At 37.2% G+C, this 16,292-nt stretch overlaps 1 protein-coding gene across 1 annotated transcript in view; it reads right to left on the bottom strand.

The window, feature by feature from the left end:
* GRID2 (glutamate ionotropic receptor delta type subunit 2) overlaps positions 1 to 16,292 on the bottom strand; it is a 1,638,698-nt gene that overhangs the window by 260,567 nt on the left and 1,361,839 nt on the right. The gene's annotated exons all lie outside the window — the stretch shown is intronic.

Below are 16,292 nucleotides of genomic sequence, written 5' to 3' on the forward strand. Positions count from 1 at the left end.
ATTTATTTTTCTAGTATTATTTTATTATATAAGTAACAAGTACTCAGGAAGGAAAGGTATCAGTCAAATGATCTGTCATCTTGAATCACACAACCTAGTATTAAACACCAGTTATGTTTCAATACTGATTTTACCCAGATGTTTTCCAATATACATATACACATGAATAAAAGCACTGTTCACTGGCAATGCTTTTTTGACAAGTATTACTTTACTGAAATTATCATAAACAGATCTCAGACCAGGGATCCTGATTATTCATGATTTAGATGACACTGATGCTATTACGACTAAATTTATTTAAACATTTTCTATTTACTTATTTTCCCATCTCCCAGACTTCACTACTTTTTAAGAAACAGAGAGACAGAAAGTGAGAAAAGAAACCATAGAACTGAGGATTCCTTCACTGTGGTAGGTACCAGGCTCAACATCTTGTGTTCTCAATCCTTCTTTAAAAATGTATTTTGTCAGGAGTCAGGCAGTAGTGCAGCAGGTGGCACAAAGCGCAAAGACTGGTGTAAGAATCCCGGTTCGAGCCCCCCAGTTCCCCACCTGCAAGGGAGTCACTTCACAGGCTGTGAAGCAGGTCTGCAGGTGTCTTTCTCTCCCCCCTTTCTGTCTTCCCCTCCTCTCTCCATTTCTCTCTGTCCTATCCAACAACAACAACAGTAAAAACTACAACAATAAAACAGCAAGGACAACAAAAAGGAATAAATTTTTAAAAAGTATTTTGTCAAATGCTTTGTAGACTCTGCTTCCCTTATAGTTTATTTTCTATTACAGAAACAGCTCTCATTCCATACAAGGGATAAATATTTAGTGAATGAGTGCATGCTTTGCATGAGAACATGACAAGTCTTCTAAATGAAAGTAGCCTAATGCTTATAGTAAAAATAAAACAAAGAACTGTGATAATGTCTTTCTCTAGATCCGTGTATGACTTTCTTAGATGGATCATCACTTGGTAATTTCTCTAAATTTCTAGTGCAATACAAACTTATCCTTTAGTTGTGTTGGAATTATTTTCTAATATATCAATAATATCAGAACAGATTAGTATCTGATATCTGTAAAACTTTAAAAACAATACAATACTGGTGTATTACACAAAAGTAAAATACTCTGGGGGTTGGGGGTTGGGGGGTTCAGGTCCTGGAACATGATGGCAGAGGAGGACCTGGTGGGGGTTGGACTGTTATGTGGAAAATTGGAAAATGTTACACATGTACAAAATATTGTATTTTACTATTGACTGTAAACCATTAATCCCCCAATAAAAAAGTTTTAAAAGAAAAAAAAAACAGTACAATACTTTATAGACTTCCTTCTTCAAATCAAAGGGAATATTCACAGATATTAGGATGAAAGCAAAAGAATATATTTATTTATAAGGCTACTGGAGACTTCAAGGGGCAGCACAAGTAGTTGGAAATGTAACCTAACAAAATAAAGAACATGAAGAAATGCTCTACCTCACTTATTACAGAAATGCAAATTAAAACTATACTGAGATACCATCTGACACCTGAGAGAATATCTTACATCAGCAGACCAGGAAATGATAGGTGTTAGAGAAATTGTGCAGAAAAGGCAATTGCTACAATCCTGGTTGGGAATGCAAACTCCTGGTGGGAATGGAAGACTGTATGGAAAGTCCTTAATCAAATAAAAATGGAATTACCTTACGGTACAACAAGACCGCACTCTGGCATTTATCCAGTGGACACTAGATAGATTTAGAAGAGGCATATGCACCACTGTGTTTACAGCTGTATTATTCACAGAAGGCAAAGAGAAGAAACAGCCTAAATGCCCATCAACAGATGACTGGCTGAAGAAGTTATAGGATATATATTCCATGGCATACTACTCTACATTCAAAAAAAAAGAGATGATACTGTGTTCTTTGGGACAAAATGGATGGAACTGGAGGTGATTCTGCTTAGCGAGATAAGTAAAGAGAAGAAAGATAACTACCAGATAGTTTCACTCATATGTGGAATCTGATTTACATGAACTTGCAAAAAAAAAAAATCCAAACAAAACAGCAGCAAGTAAACTGTAAGACTTATGAGAACTATGGTGGTTATCTTTGGGAGGGTGGGAATATGGAGCTTTGGTGATGGGTGTTGTGTGAAACTATATACTGTAATCTTATAATCTTGTAACAAACTATTAATAACAAAACAAATAATATTAATAAATAAAATTATTTAAAAATAAATACAAAATAAAGATCATAACTAAGAATAATAAGATGAAGGGAGTCGGGTGGTAGCGCAGTGGGATAAGCGTATATGGCGCCAAGCACAAGGACCGGCATAAGGATTCAGGTTTGAGCCCCGGCTCCCCACCTGCAGGGGAGTCGCTTCACAAGTGGTGAAGCAGGTCTGCAGGTGTTTATCTTTCTCTCCCCCTCTCTGTCTTCCCCTCCTCTCTCCATTACTCTCTGTCCTACCTAACAACGACAACTACAATAATAACTATACAATAATAACTACAACAATAAAATCAACAGGGGCAAAATAAGGGAAGACAAAATAAATATAACCCACCCCCCAACAAGAATACTAGGATGATAATGAATATAGAAAAAGTAGAACTATGAGTTCATTGCTGACCAGGTTAATTGAAATTTTGTTTTCATAAAGTCTTTAGCAATGATTAGGGTTGTTATTGCCCATAAGACTGTTGAGCTTATTTCATTTGAGGCACAATATTTGCACCTTGGCTGATTCAAACATTCTTGCAGCATTCAAATAAAATTGTATTTTGATATTTACACTTAGATATACAAAATAATGGGGGTTTCGATTTCCCAATTCTTTTAAAAAATATTTATTTATTTATTTATTCCCTCTTGTTGTCCTTGTTGTTTTATTGTTGTAGTTATTACTGTTGTTGTTATTGATGTCGTCGTTGTTAGATAGGACAGAGAGAAATGGAGAGAGGAGGGGAAGACAGAGAGGGGGAGAGAAAGACACCTGCAGACCTGCTTCACCGCCTATGAAGGGATTCCCCTGCAGGTGGGGAGCTGGGGCCTCGAACCGGAATCCTTACGCTGGTCCTCGCGCTTTACACCACCTGCGCTTAACCTGCTGCGCTACCACCCGATTCCCGATTTCCCAATTCTTGTGATTCAGGTAGTACTACTGCATTAGCAGTACCTACCCTCATGGACATACCTTTCAACTGATAGCTACAGAAGCTGCAAAATAGACCATGATCCCTGAGAAAAGGAAACACAATAGTGTGATCTCCTATCTAGGGCTACTTTTCTTTGAGGGATATATACCAGTTCAAAAAGAGTAAACAGAGAACTCTCAGACTAGAAGTGGACCTATCCTATGACCATGTAATTTCTCTCCTGGAGATAAATCTCAAAGAACCAAACACACCAATACAAAAAGATTTATATATACCTATGTTTATAGCAGCACAATTAGCTAAAACCTGGAAGCCACCCAAGGGTCCAGTAACAGATGAGTGGCTGAGAAAGTTGTGGTCTATATACACAATGGAATACTACTCAGCTATTAAAAAGGGTGCATTCACCTTCTTCACCTCAGCTTGGATGGAGCTTGGAGGAATATGTTAAGTGAGATAAGTCAGAAAGAGAAGGATAAACATGAGATGATCTCATTCCTAGACAGAAGTTGAAAAACAATAACGGAAGGGAAACCACACAGCAGAATGGACTAGAGTTGGTGTATTGCACCAAAGTAAAAGACTCTGGGTGGGCTGGGGGCTGGGGGGATTCAGGTCCTGGAACATGATGGCAGAGGAGGACCAAGTGGGGGTTGTATTGTTATGTGGAACTGGGAAATGCTACACATGTATAAACTACTGTATTTTACTGTCGACTATAAACCATTAATCTCCCAATAAAGATTTTTTAAAAAAAGAGTAAACAAGATACCTATTTATTGTGCAAAGATTTTGAAAAACTTCAAATCATAGGTGGCTATAACAATAGGGTATAGGAGTTATTAAGTGTATATGAGTCCTGATAAAAATCAAAATTCTCATGATAAGAAATCAAATTGATAATAAAATTGAGAACTAGATTGAAGAAAAGTCATAAGAAAAGTAGGAGACATGCTAAATTGGGTGATAGTACATAAACTTCTTAACTAAACTCTACAAGCTGTGAGAGCTAAAAGAATATAGGTTAATGTGTGTTCGAATGGGAATAAATAGTCAATAATGCATACAAAAAAGGCTAAAAATCAGTGAAATACCTATATATTTTAAAAGGTAAAAAAATCCCCAAGTATAAATAAAATATAAATAAAACAATAAATAAAATATGAGACATTCTAACAAAGTCCCAAAACCTAGATATAGACCAGGTTCTGTGAGAAAGAGCATATGTTCACACGTATCCATAAACTATTGCAAAATATATACCTGAAAGCAGATGTACACTAGAGTTTGCAGTGAGTACCCTCCTAACACTTCCTCTCCACTATTCCAACCTTTGGGTCCATGATTGCTCAACAATTTGTTTGGCTTTGTATGTTGACTCTCTTTCAGCCACCAGGTTCCAGATGCCATCAGGATGCCGGCCAGGCTTCCCTGGACTGAAGACCCCACCAATATGTCCTAGAGCTCCGCTTCCCCAGAGACCCACCCTACTACGGCAAGAGAGAGGCAGACTGGGAGTATGGACCGACCAGTCAATGCCCATGTTTAGCGGGGAAGCAATTACAGAAGTCAGACCTTCCACCTCCTGCAACCCACAATGACCCTGGGTCCATGCTCCCAGAGGGATAGAGAATGGGAAAGCTATCAGGGGAGGGGATGGGATATGGAGATTGGGTGGTGGGAATTGTGTGGAGTTGTACCCCTTCTACCCTATGGTTTTGTTAATTTATCCTTTCTTAAATAAAAAATAAATTAAAAAGGAATTAGGGACTGGATGGTGGTGCACCCAGTTAAGCACATGTATTACAAGCACATGGACCTGTGTTCGAACCCCACCAGTAGAGGGAGCAATTCATAAGTGGTGAAGGAAGGTGTCTATCATTTCCCCCCTTTTTCTATCTACCTTCCCTTCTCAATTTCTCTCTGTTGTATCCAATTAATAACAATAATAATAAAACATAGAAATGTGGTTAAAAAAAAGAATATGAGACATTAATAAAATAGCACAAGAGAAGTTTGACCTTTTCAAAAGATCTATAAAAAGTTATCAAGACTGATCAAGGAGTCATGTGATGAAGCACCTGGTTAAGTACAAACATTACAGTGCACAAGGACCCAAGTTCAAACCCCTGACCCCACCTGCAAGGGGAAAGCTTCAGAGTGGTGAAGCATGGCTGCAGGTTTCTGTCTCTTTCCCTTTCTATCTACCCCTCCTCTCTCAATTTCTTTCTCTCTATCCAATAATAAATGAATAAAATATTTAAAAAATACTGATCAAGAAAATAAGCATAGCCACAAAAATGTATAATAAGCAAAGAAAGAGAGAATGATGATGAATCTATAAAGACATCAAATTCACAATTAAAATTTGTTCACTCAAATTTTGAAGGTCACTAACTTGACTAGGAAAATGTGTCAATTTTTGTAACAATAATTAAGTCTAACTTTACATAAATGTTCCTGAAACTAGAAAGAAACAAAGCTATAGATTTAACATATTATAAAGAAAGCATGACATTAATAAATTCTGACAAGTTTATTATGAAAAGGAAAATTACAAGCAAATTTCCATAAATAGAAGATGCAAAAGACCTAAATAAGTCTATATGGAAATAATAAAAACTGTCCAACTTTATTTTCTCTTTTTTTTTCATCAAAGATGGACTATCTAGGATTAAGGAAACAAACAAGCAAAGACAAACAACAAAAAACCCCACACTTGTTACATGTTCTCTGGACTGTGTGACAATTATGTTACTCTACTCTTTTAGCTTAAGTGATTTAGCTAAACCAAGATAAAAACTTTACAAATATCTTAACATAATAGAAATTTTCTTGATCATTCTCTGCCTTTTACCTTCTATTTGCAAAGAAGAAAAATATATATACATATAGCAAGGAGTGGTAGACTATTGCAGGTACAAAATTCCAGTGAAGTTCTGACCACAAAGAAACACACACACACACACACACACACACACACACACACACACACAGAGCAATATTTGTACAGTATATAATGTTTATAAAATTTATTAAAGAAATAAAATAACATTTTGCCCATAGACAAGATTGTGTCCCTAGAGTCAGGTAAATTTTTGTTGCTCTGAGTATTATTCTGTGTGAATGTGTACATTTTATCTGTCTAAAAATATGAACTATGATTGATTGTCTACTGGCTGTTTGGTGAATCAGCTTCTTAGAGGTTTATAAACTCAGAAGTGTCTATTATATAGTCTGTCTGTGGAATTCTTTAATGGATTATAAATAAGAAAAAAGAAAAATTCACCTTTTCTTTTCCAAGAGTTTGACCCTTATTTAAACCATGTTTCAACCAAATCCAACAACAACAAAAAATACATAGAAAAATTTCGTTAGAAATGAAAACTTCTAAAGAAGCTGATCAATCCAAGTGTTAATAAATATTGGAATATTTTCAACATATAAAATTGTGATTTAGGGAGAGAACTCAGTGAGTGGAACAGTCACCTTAATGAGCTTGAGGTCCTCTGTTTGATCGTTGGCACCAGATAGGAACTATTTAGGCTGCACCAAAGGAAACTCCACAGCTGATGAAGCAATACTTGTTCTGTCTCTCTCTCTCTCTCTCTCTCTCTCTCTGCTCTGTTGTGACCCCAAAACGAGTTTGGGACAATTAGCATATGAATGACCTCAGCCTGAGGAGGAGCAAACTGCTGGGGATCTATTAAAGGACAGACTTGGAGCAGCTTGCTTTCTTGATCCTATGACCATTCCACCATGGACTCTCCATTTGCCCTGGCTCCTGGATTGATCCTGGTCTTTTCATGTGGTGATCTTGGGTAACTTCGTTTGTGGACTTCGAAATTTTGCCTATTTTTCTTAGCTGGACTTCTCCCCTCACATTCTCAGTGATTTTATTGAATAAACCTCTCTTTTGCTTAACTTTAAATGGAGCCACTTATTTTGTAGCCCTGAGATATTTGTCTTCTACCTGTTTTACCCAAATAAAGCCTCTAAATTGTTTAAATCCGTTCTCAGCACCCCACAGTCAATCCTTTATGCGCCACAGCTAAAGCCCCTTTTAAGAAGTTGTTAAGTTTCAACACTCCTCTAGCTCTTTTTCTCACTGTAGAGTTTTAAACATTTGGGATAGGGAAGCCACTTGGCAGTAACACACATTCCCTGACACTATACTTTAAAAAATATATTATAGTTTAGGGAACTCAAGGAGTACTGTTGGCATTTAATTTTTGGTGGGGGTCGAGTTTACACTTGAGTATGGGAGAAATTGTGCATGAGTGTACCCTTGATGCTTAAGCCAAGTCAGTTACTGTCATTATTCATCTAGCCGTAGATGTTTTTTCACAATGTCTGTCTGTAGCCAGATTTCTCAGTGTTTAATATACTGTCTTTCTGGGTGGTGGTGGTGGTTATATGGATCAGATTTGGAAACTTGGGTGTTTTGTTGTTGGTCGTCAAGTTAGTGGGTTCACTACCAGAAACCAGCATACAAAGCAGGACACGTTTCCACAATGTGGCCCAACTGTCATTAGTGGCACAGATGGCTCAATGTGATGCTTAAAGGGCAAGATGACACTATATTCTGTTATGGGAAGGAAGTCATCCAGATCCCTATCAGTTTTATCTTGGCCAAGAATAAAGGCACAGTTCACTGATAACTTGTAATTTTAAATTTTGAATCTACTTATATAAAAAGAAGCTAGAGCTTAAAAAAAAATCCCTCTGGCAGTCAAGAGAAAGTAATTATGATTTCATAATGCTCTCTTTATATGTATGTTATAGTTGTTTTCTAAATAATGAAAATGTTATGTCAGCAAAAACATCTTCATTAACAATAATGTTAACCTCTCTGTAAACACAACTTGCAACATCCCATTCTTCTATTATATATATAGTATTGGATAGAGACAGAGACAAATTGGGAAGGGAAGGAGAGAGACAGAGTAGCCCTTATTCACCACTCATGAAACTTTCCCTCTGTAGGTAGGGACCAGGAGCTTGAACCTGGGTCCTTATGCACCATAATGTGTGCACTTAACTGGATGCATCACCAGCTGGCCACTTCATCGTCTATCATCTGTGCCTCCTACCTCTGTCAAATCTATAGTCCTATCAAGATCCAAGATCTACTGATAATACCACCACCTTTTTCATGAACCCTCTCCTTTCTCCTAGACACATATCCTTACTACTCAGCTTACATCCAGTGACTTATTTAAAATCAATCCATCACCTTTATCCAAAACTCCCTTGAAGTCAGTTAGGCAGGGTTCACAGTTGAGCCAAATCCAACACTTTTGTACTCTGTGGAAATACACACAACTGTATAGCACCTTTACAACCTTTCATTGCTAGGGTAGTGAGCATCTTATCTATTGTGGGAGGAACTTGTTTCCTTACTCCTACCTCCTCTACAGACTCTCCCCTCCCTTCTCATCCTAGCTAATTAAAAAAATCAAATTAAATTAAATTAAAAGTAAAGTCATAAAAAAAACCTTTCCTTTCACTGCTCTTTAATTACAGCTCTTTTTCTTATTTTTTCCCTTTTCTCTCTCTTGTCTCTTGTCTCTTTTTTCTTTTTCTTTTTTTTTCTTTATCTTGTCATACACTTCTTCCTTCCTTCTTCTTTGACTTTCTGAATTTGTGAATTATTTTGGGGAAGAAATATGACTCAGAGTGGAATCTCTATGTGTGTATCTCTGCTCTAGTTCCCTTTCCCCTCTTGTTACCCCTAGAATATACAGTGGATAGTAGATTTGCATAACTGTCTATTCTTGCTATCCTTTCTTTCTTTTCTCTTTCTTCTTCACTGGGATTTGGTTATTATTTTTTCACGGACTGGAGAAATTGTTTGGCTAACTGGTAGTGATTAAACTGCTTCAATACTTGCTTCAGTTGCTACTGTAATTCCTGAGGTTGGTGAGTGCAATTGTCATAAAGGTATTTAGTACAGTGTTGCTAGTGCTCAAGACACAACAACTGAGGAACAACAGAGCATAAAAAAAGAAACACATAAATCAAAAAAATAGGGAGATCAAAAACAAATAAAACTGCTACTCCAATGAATGAAGACAAGAGCCCAGAAGAAACTACATATCAGCCAGAAGTAACCATAGATAAGAAAAGTATGCAAGCAATAATAAACTTATTAATCAAAGAAATGAAAACAACATTGGAGGCAAGGAATGGCAGTATTAGGGAAACAACAGTTGAGACCCCCAAGGAAAATACTGCTTATCTTGAGGCAATTAGAGAACTGAAAGCTGAAATAGCTGTAATGAAGAAAGAAGCTGAGGCAAGGGAAAGCAGACTAACAGAAGCAGAAAACAGAATTAGTCAGACAGAGGATGAGTTAGAGAAAACTAAGAAAGAGGTGAAAGAGCTTAAAAAGAGATTGAGAGACACTGAAAACAACAACAGAGACATATGGGATGATCTCAAAAGAAGTAACATTCGTATAATTGGCCTGCCAGAGGAAGAAAGAGAGGAAGGGGAAGCAAACATTCTAGAGGAAATAATACAAGAAAATTTCCCAGACCTGAATAACAGAAAGGATATCAAGGTGCAAGAGGCCCAGAGAGTACCAAACAGAATCAACCCAGACCTGAAAACACCAAGACACATCATAGTCACAATGAGAAGAAGTAAGGATAAAGAAAGGATCCTAAAGGCTTCAAGAGAGAAACAAAAAGTCACATACAGGGGAAAACCCATAAGACTTTCTGCAGATTTCTCAACTCAAACTCTAAAAGCCAGAAGGGAGTGGCAAGATATCTATCGAGCCCTGAATGAAAAAGGGTTTCAACCAAGGATTATATATCCTGCTAAACTTTCATTCAAGCTAGATGGAGGGATCAAAACCTTCTTAGACAAACAACAGTTAAAGGAGGCAACTATCACCAAGCCGGCCCTGAAAGAGGTACTAAAAGACCTCTTATAAACAAGAACATCACTATAATACTTGTAATATATCAGAGTAAACAAATTGTTTTTTAGAACAATGGCACTACAATACATTAAATCCATAATATCAATAAATGTCAATGGCTTAAACTCACCCATCAAAAGGCACAGGGTGGGGGGATGGATCAGAAAACATAATCCAACCATATGCTGCTTGCAAGAATCCAATCTGTCACAACAAGATAAACACAGACTTAAAGTGAAAGGATGGAAAACTATCATACAGGCTAACGGACCACAAAAAAGGGCAGGAACAGCCATTCTCATTTTAGACATGATAGATTTTAAATTAAATAAAGTAATAAAAGATAGGCAAGGACATTACATAATGATTAGAGGATCAAACAGCCAAGAAGACTTAACAATCATTAACATCTATGCACCCAATGAGGGACCATCTAAATACATCAAGTACTTACTGAAAGAATTTCAAAAATACATCAATAGTAATACAATAGTAGTGGGAGACTTCAATACCCCACTCTCACACTTAAACAGATCAACAAAGCAGAGAACCAACAAAGATACAAGAGAATTGAATGAAAAGATTGACAGACTAGACCTCTTGGACATTTTCAGAGTCCTTCACCTCAAAAAACTGGAATACACCTTTTCAAATCCACATAACACATACTCAAGGATAGACCACATGTTAGGGCACAAAGACAGCATCAATAAATTCAAGAACATTGAAATCATCCCAAGTATCTTCTCAGACCACAGTGGAGTAAAACTAACATTTAACAACAGACAGACAATTATTAAAAGTCTCAGAATTTGGAAACTAAACAACATACTCCATTAAGAACCACTGGGTCAGAGATTCACTCAAGCAGGAAATTCAAATGTTCCTGGAAACAAATGAAAATGAAGACACAACCTATCAAAATATTTGGGACACAGCTAAAGCAGTATTGAGAGGGAAACTTATAGCCATACAATCACATATTAAACACCAAGAAGAAGCTCAGATGAACGACCTTATTGCACACCTCAAGGATTTAGAGGAGGAGGAACAAAGGAACCCTAAAGCATCCAGAAGAACAGAAATCACTAAAGTTAAAGCAGAAATAAACAACATCGAAAATAAAAGAATCATACAAAAGATCAATGAAGTCAAATATTGGTTCTTTGAAAAATTAAACAAGATTGAAAAACCCCTAGCCAGACTCACTAAACAAAAAAGGGAGAAGAGTCAAATTAATAGAATTGCAAACGATAGAGGAGATATCACAACTGAAACCACAGAAATCTATAAAAACATGTGAAACTTCTATGAAGAACTATACGCCACCAGGCTAGAAAATCTGGAAGAATGGTAGAATTCCTAGATGCATATGCCCTTCCAAAACTGAACCAAGAAGAACTACAAAACCTAAATGCACCAATCAAAGACAAAGAAATTGAATCTGTAATTAAGAATCTCCCCAACAACAAAAGTCCTGGACCAGATGGCTTCACAAACGAATTCTACAAAACCTTCAGGAAACAGTTAATACCCATACTTCTAAAGCTTTTCCATAAGATTGAAGAAACAGGGATACTTCCTTCCACCTTCTATGAAGCCAACATCACTCTGATATCAAAAGCAGATAGAGACACAACAAAAAAGGAAAACTACAGAACGATATCTCTGATGAACATAGATGCTGAAATATTAAACAAGATCTTGGCCAACCGGATACAGCAGCATATCAAAAAGATTATTCATCACGACTGTTGGGAACATGTGTAAGCCTGATAGAGCTTAGGGAGAAAACCCCCGTCCCTGGATGGAGGTCTGAGAAGATAACCTCTTGGTAAGTCTCTCTCAACTGAGGTGAGCATAAGTGAGCAAACTCAGACTTGGTTCTTTCCTTCTTGACTCTCAGGCCCACAGTATTTCCCTCCATTAACTGCAGGCCACATGGCCGCAGATTCACTCATTCAAAGTCACCTTCTGATCAAAGAAAAACACATCTTATCACACACCTCAGACCCCAGACAAGAGAAATTCCAAACTATATGGCCTTTTGATATCCATCTTCTTTCTGTCTCACCCTACAGGTTTAACCCCTATGCTTCTCTCAAATACCTTTGGATAATTAAGTTGCTTGTATTATGGAGAATAACTGTCTTGTATCTCATCAATTCCTGTCATACCAGCCCCTTCCTTAGGGGCATGCTGACTGTTAAGAAACCTGTAATTTCTGACATATTTCAACAATAATTACCTCCATTGCTTTTCTAGTTAACTCATGTCCACTTTGCTAATAAACGGATTCTAGGATTCTGGGACTCTAAGACTCAGATTCTAGGCACGTTAAGAGTCCCCTGGTGTCTTTTACTTCGTGTCACCCCTGTTGTGAGCGAGAAAGAACCAGCCCGTTACCTTTCCCCTGGAGACCACCCCGCCGGAGAGGGAGAGAGTTACCCCAAAACATGACCAAGTGGGATTTATCCCAGGGATGCAACATATGTAAGTCAATCAATGTCAACATATGTAAGTCAATCAATGTCATTCACCACATCAATAGAAGCAAAGCCAAAAACCACATAATTATCTCAATAGATACAGAGAAAGCCTTTGTCAAAATCCAACACCCATTCATGCTCAAAACTGCAAAAAATGGGAATAGACATGATATTCCTCAAGATAGTGGAATCCATATATAGCAAACCAACAGCCAACATCATACTCAATGGACAGAAGTTGAAAGCATTTCCCCTCAGAACAGGGACTAGACACGGCTGTCCACTATCACCATTACTCTTCAACATAGTATTGGAAGTTCTTGCCATAGCAATCAGGCATTAGAAAGAAATCAAAGGAATACAGATTAGAAGGGAAGACGTCAAGCTCTCACTATTTGCAGATGACATGATAGTACACATTGAGAAACCTAAAGAATCCAGTAGAAAACTACTGAAAGTTATTAGGCAATACAGCAAGGTGTCAGGCTACAAAATCAATGTAAAAAAATCAGTGGCATTTCTCTATGCAAACACAAAACTGAAGAAGAAGACATCCAGAAATCACTCCCATTCACTGTTGCAACAAAATCAATAAAATACATAGGAGTAAAGTTGACCAAAGAAGTGAAAGACTTGTATACTGAAAAAAATGAGTCACTCTTCAAGGACATAGAAACTGATACCAAGAAATGGAAAGATATCCTATGCTCACAGATCGGAAGAATAAATATCATCAAAATATATATTCTCTCCAGAGCCATATACAAATTTAATGTGATACCCATCAAAATTCCACCAAGATTCTTTAAGAAAATAGAACAAAAACTACATTCATTTATCTGGAACATGAAAACACCTAGAATTGCCAAAACCATCTTGAGGAAAAGAAACACAAATGGAGGCATCACATTCCTAGATCTCAAACTATATTATAAGACCATCATCATCAAAACAGCATGGTACTGGAACAAAAATAGGCACACAGACCAGTAGAACAGAATTGAAAGCCCAGAAATAAATCCCCACACCTATGGACATCTCATCTTTGATAAGGGGGCCCAAAGTATTAAATGGAAGAAGGAGGCTTTTCAATAAATGGTGCTGGGAAAACTGGATTATAACATGCAGAAGAATGAAATTGAACCACCTTAACTCACCAGAAACAAAAATCAACTCCAAATGGATCAAAGACCTGGATGTCAGACCGGAAACTATCATATATTTAGAGGAAAACACTGGTGTAACACTTTCCCACATACACCTCAAGGACATCTTTGATGAAACAAACCCAACTGCAAGGAAGACTAAAGCAGAAACAAACCAATGGGACTACATCAAATTGAAAAGCTTCTGCACAGCCAAAGAAAATATCACACAAACAAAGAGATCCCTCACAGAATGGGAGAAGATCTTCACATGCAGGGTATACCCCCCCAACACTTCATCTGCACTATTCCAGTCTTTAGGTCCATGATTGTTCAACAATTTGTTTGGCTTTGTATGTTAACTCTCTTTTCAGCCACCAGGTTCCAGATGCTGACCAGACTTCCCTGGACAGACGACCCCATCAATGTGTACTGGAGCGCCACTTCCTCAGAGCCCCACCCTACTAGGGAAAGAGAGAGGCAGACTGGGAGTATGGATTGACCAATCAACATCCATGTTCAGAGGGGAAGCAATTACAGAAGCCAGACCTTCCACCCTCTGCAACCCACAACGACCCTGGATCCATACTCCCAGAGAGATAGAGAATGGGGAGGCTATCAGTGGAGGGAATGGCATATGAAGATCAGGTTATGGGAATTGTGTGGAATTGTACCCCTCTTATTAAAATTAAAAAAAAAAGAATTCACTGATACCCAGTTGTGAATTATTTTGGGGAATAAATCATATTCAGAGTGGACTGTGTGTGTGTGTGTGTGTGTGTGTTCTCTACTTCCCTTTCTCCTCTTTCTATCCCTAGAATTTATAGTGGACAGTAGATCTCCATAATTGTCTATTCTTGCTTTCCCTTTTTTCCTTTCTCTTTATTTTTCCTTTGGATTTGGTTGCTATTTTTTCTTGGACTGGAGGCATTGTTTGGATAAATAGTATTGGTTGAACTACATCAATCCTTGCTTCAGTTTCTATTGTAATTTCTGAGATTGGTGACTGCATTTGTCATAAAGGTATTTAGTATAGTGTAGCTTATACTCGAAACACAATAACTGAAGAATGACAGAACAGAAAATAAAAAACACATCAAGAAAAAAAAAGGTTAAATCAAGAGCAAATAAAACTGCAACCACAATGAATCAAGACAGGAGCCCAGAAGAAACTCCAAATCAGTTAGAAGTAACCATATATAAGAAAAGTACGCAAGCAATAGTAAACATAATAACCACAGAAATGAAGACAACTATGGAGAAAAGGGCTATCAGAATTAGGGGAACAACAGATGAAACCCTCAAGGTAAATACTAGCTACCTAGAGGTAATTAGAGAACTGAAAGCTGAAATAGCTGAACTAAAAGGTCAATTAGCAGAACAAGCTAATACTATAACAAAAATGAAGAATGAAGTTGAGGGAAGGGAAAGCAGACTAAAAGAAACAGAAAACAGAATTAGCCAGTAGAGGATGAGCTAGAGAAAACTAAGAAAGAGACAAAAGAGAAAAAAAATCAAAGGAATACAGATTGGAAGGGAAGAAGTCAAGCTCTCACTACTTGCAAATGATATGATAGTATACACAGAGAAACCTAAAGAATCCAGCAGAAAACTACTGAAAGTTATTAGGCAATATAGCAATGTGTCAGGCTACAAAATCAATATACGAAAATCAGTGGCATTTCTTTATGTAAACACTAAATCCAAAGATAAAGACATCCAGAAATCACTCCCATTCACTGTTGCAGCAAAATCAATCAAATACCTAGGAATAAACCTGACCAAGGAAGTGAAAGACTTGTACACTAAAAACTATGAGTCACTATTCAATGAAATAGAAAATGATACCAAGAAATGGAAAGACATCCCATACTAATGGATTGGAAGAATTAATTTCATCAAAATGAATATTCTTTCCAGAGCCATATACAAATTTAACACAATCCTCATCAAAGTTCCACCAAGCTTCTTTAATAGAATAGAACAAAAACTACAGTCATTTACCAGAAAAACACCTAGAATTACCAAAACAATCTTGAGGAGAAGAAATAGAAATGGAGGTATCTCACTCCCAGATCTCAAACTATATTATAAAGCCATCATAATCAAAACAACCTAGTACTGGAAAAAAATAGGCACAAAGACCAGTGGAACAGAATTGAAAGCCCAGAAGTAAATCCCAACACCTATGGGCATCTAATCTTTGATAAGGGGGCCCAAAGTATTAAATGGAAGAAGGAGGCTCTCTTCAGTAAATGGTGTGGGGAAACTGGGTTAAAACATGCAGAAGAATGAAACTGAACCACCTTATTTCACCAGAAACAAAATCAACTCCAAATGCATCAAGGACATGTATCTTAGACCAGAAACTATCAGATACTTAGAGGAAAACATTGGTGGAATACTTTCCCACCTAAACTTCAATGACATCGCTGACCTAAACCCAACTGCAAGGAAAACTAAAGCAGAAATAAATCAATGGGACTACATCAAATTGAAAAGCTTCTGCACAGCCAAAGAAATTATCAAACAAACAAAGAGACCCCTCACAGAATGGGAGAAGATATTCACATACCA

Source organism: Erinaceus europaeus, chromosome 3 (genome assembly GCF_950295315.1).
Source record: "Erinaceus europaeus chromosome 3, mEriEur2.1, whole genome shotgun sequence".
NCBI lineage: Eukaryota > Metazoa > Chordata > Mammalia > Eulipotyphla > Erinaceidae > Erinaceus > Erinaceus europaeus.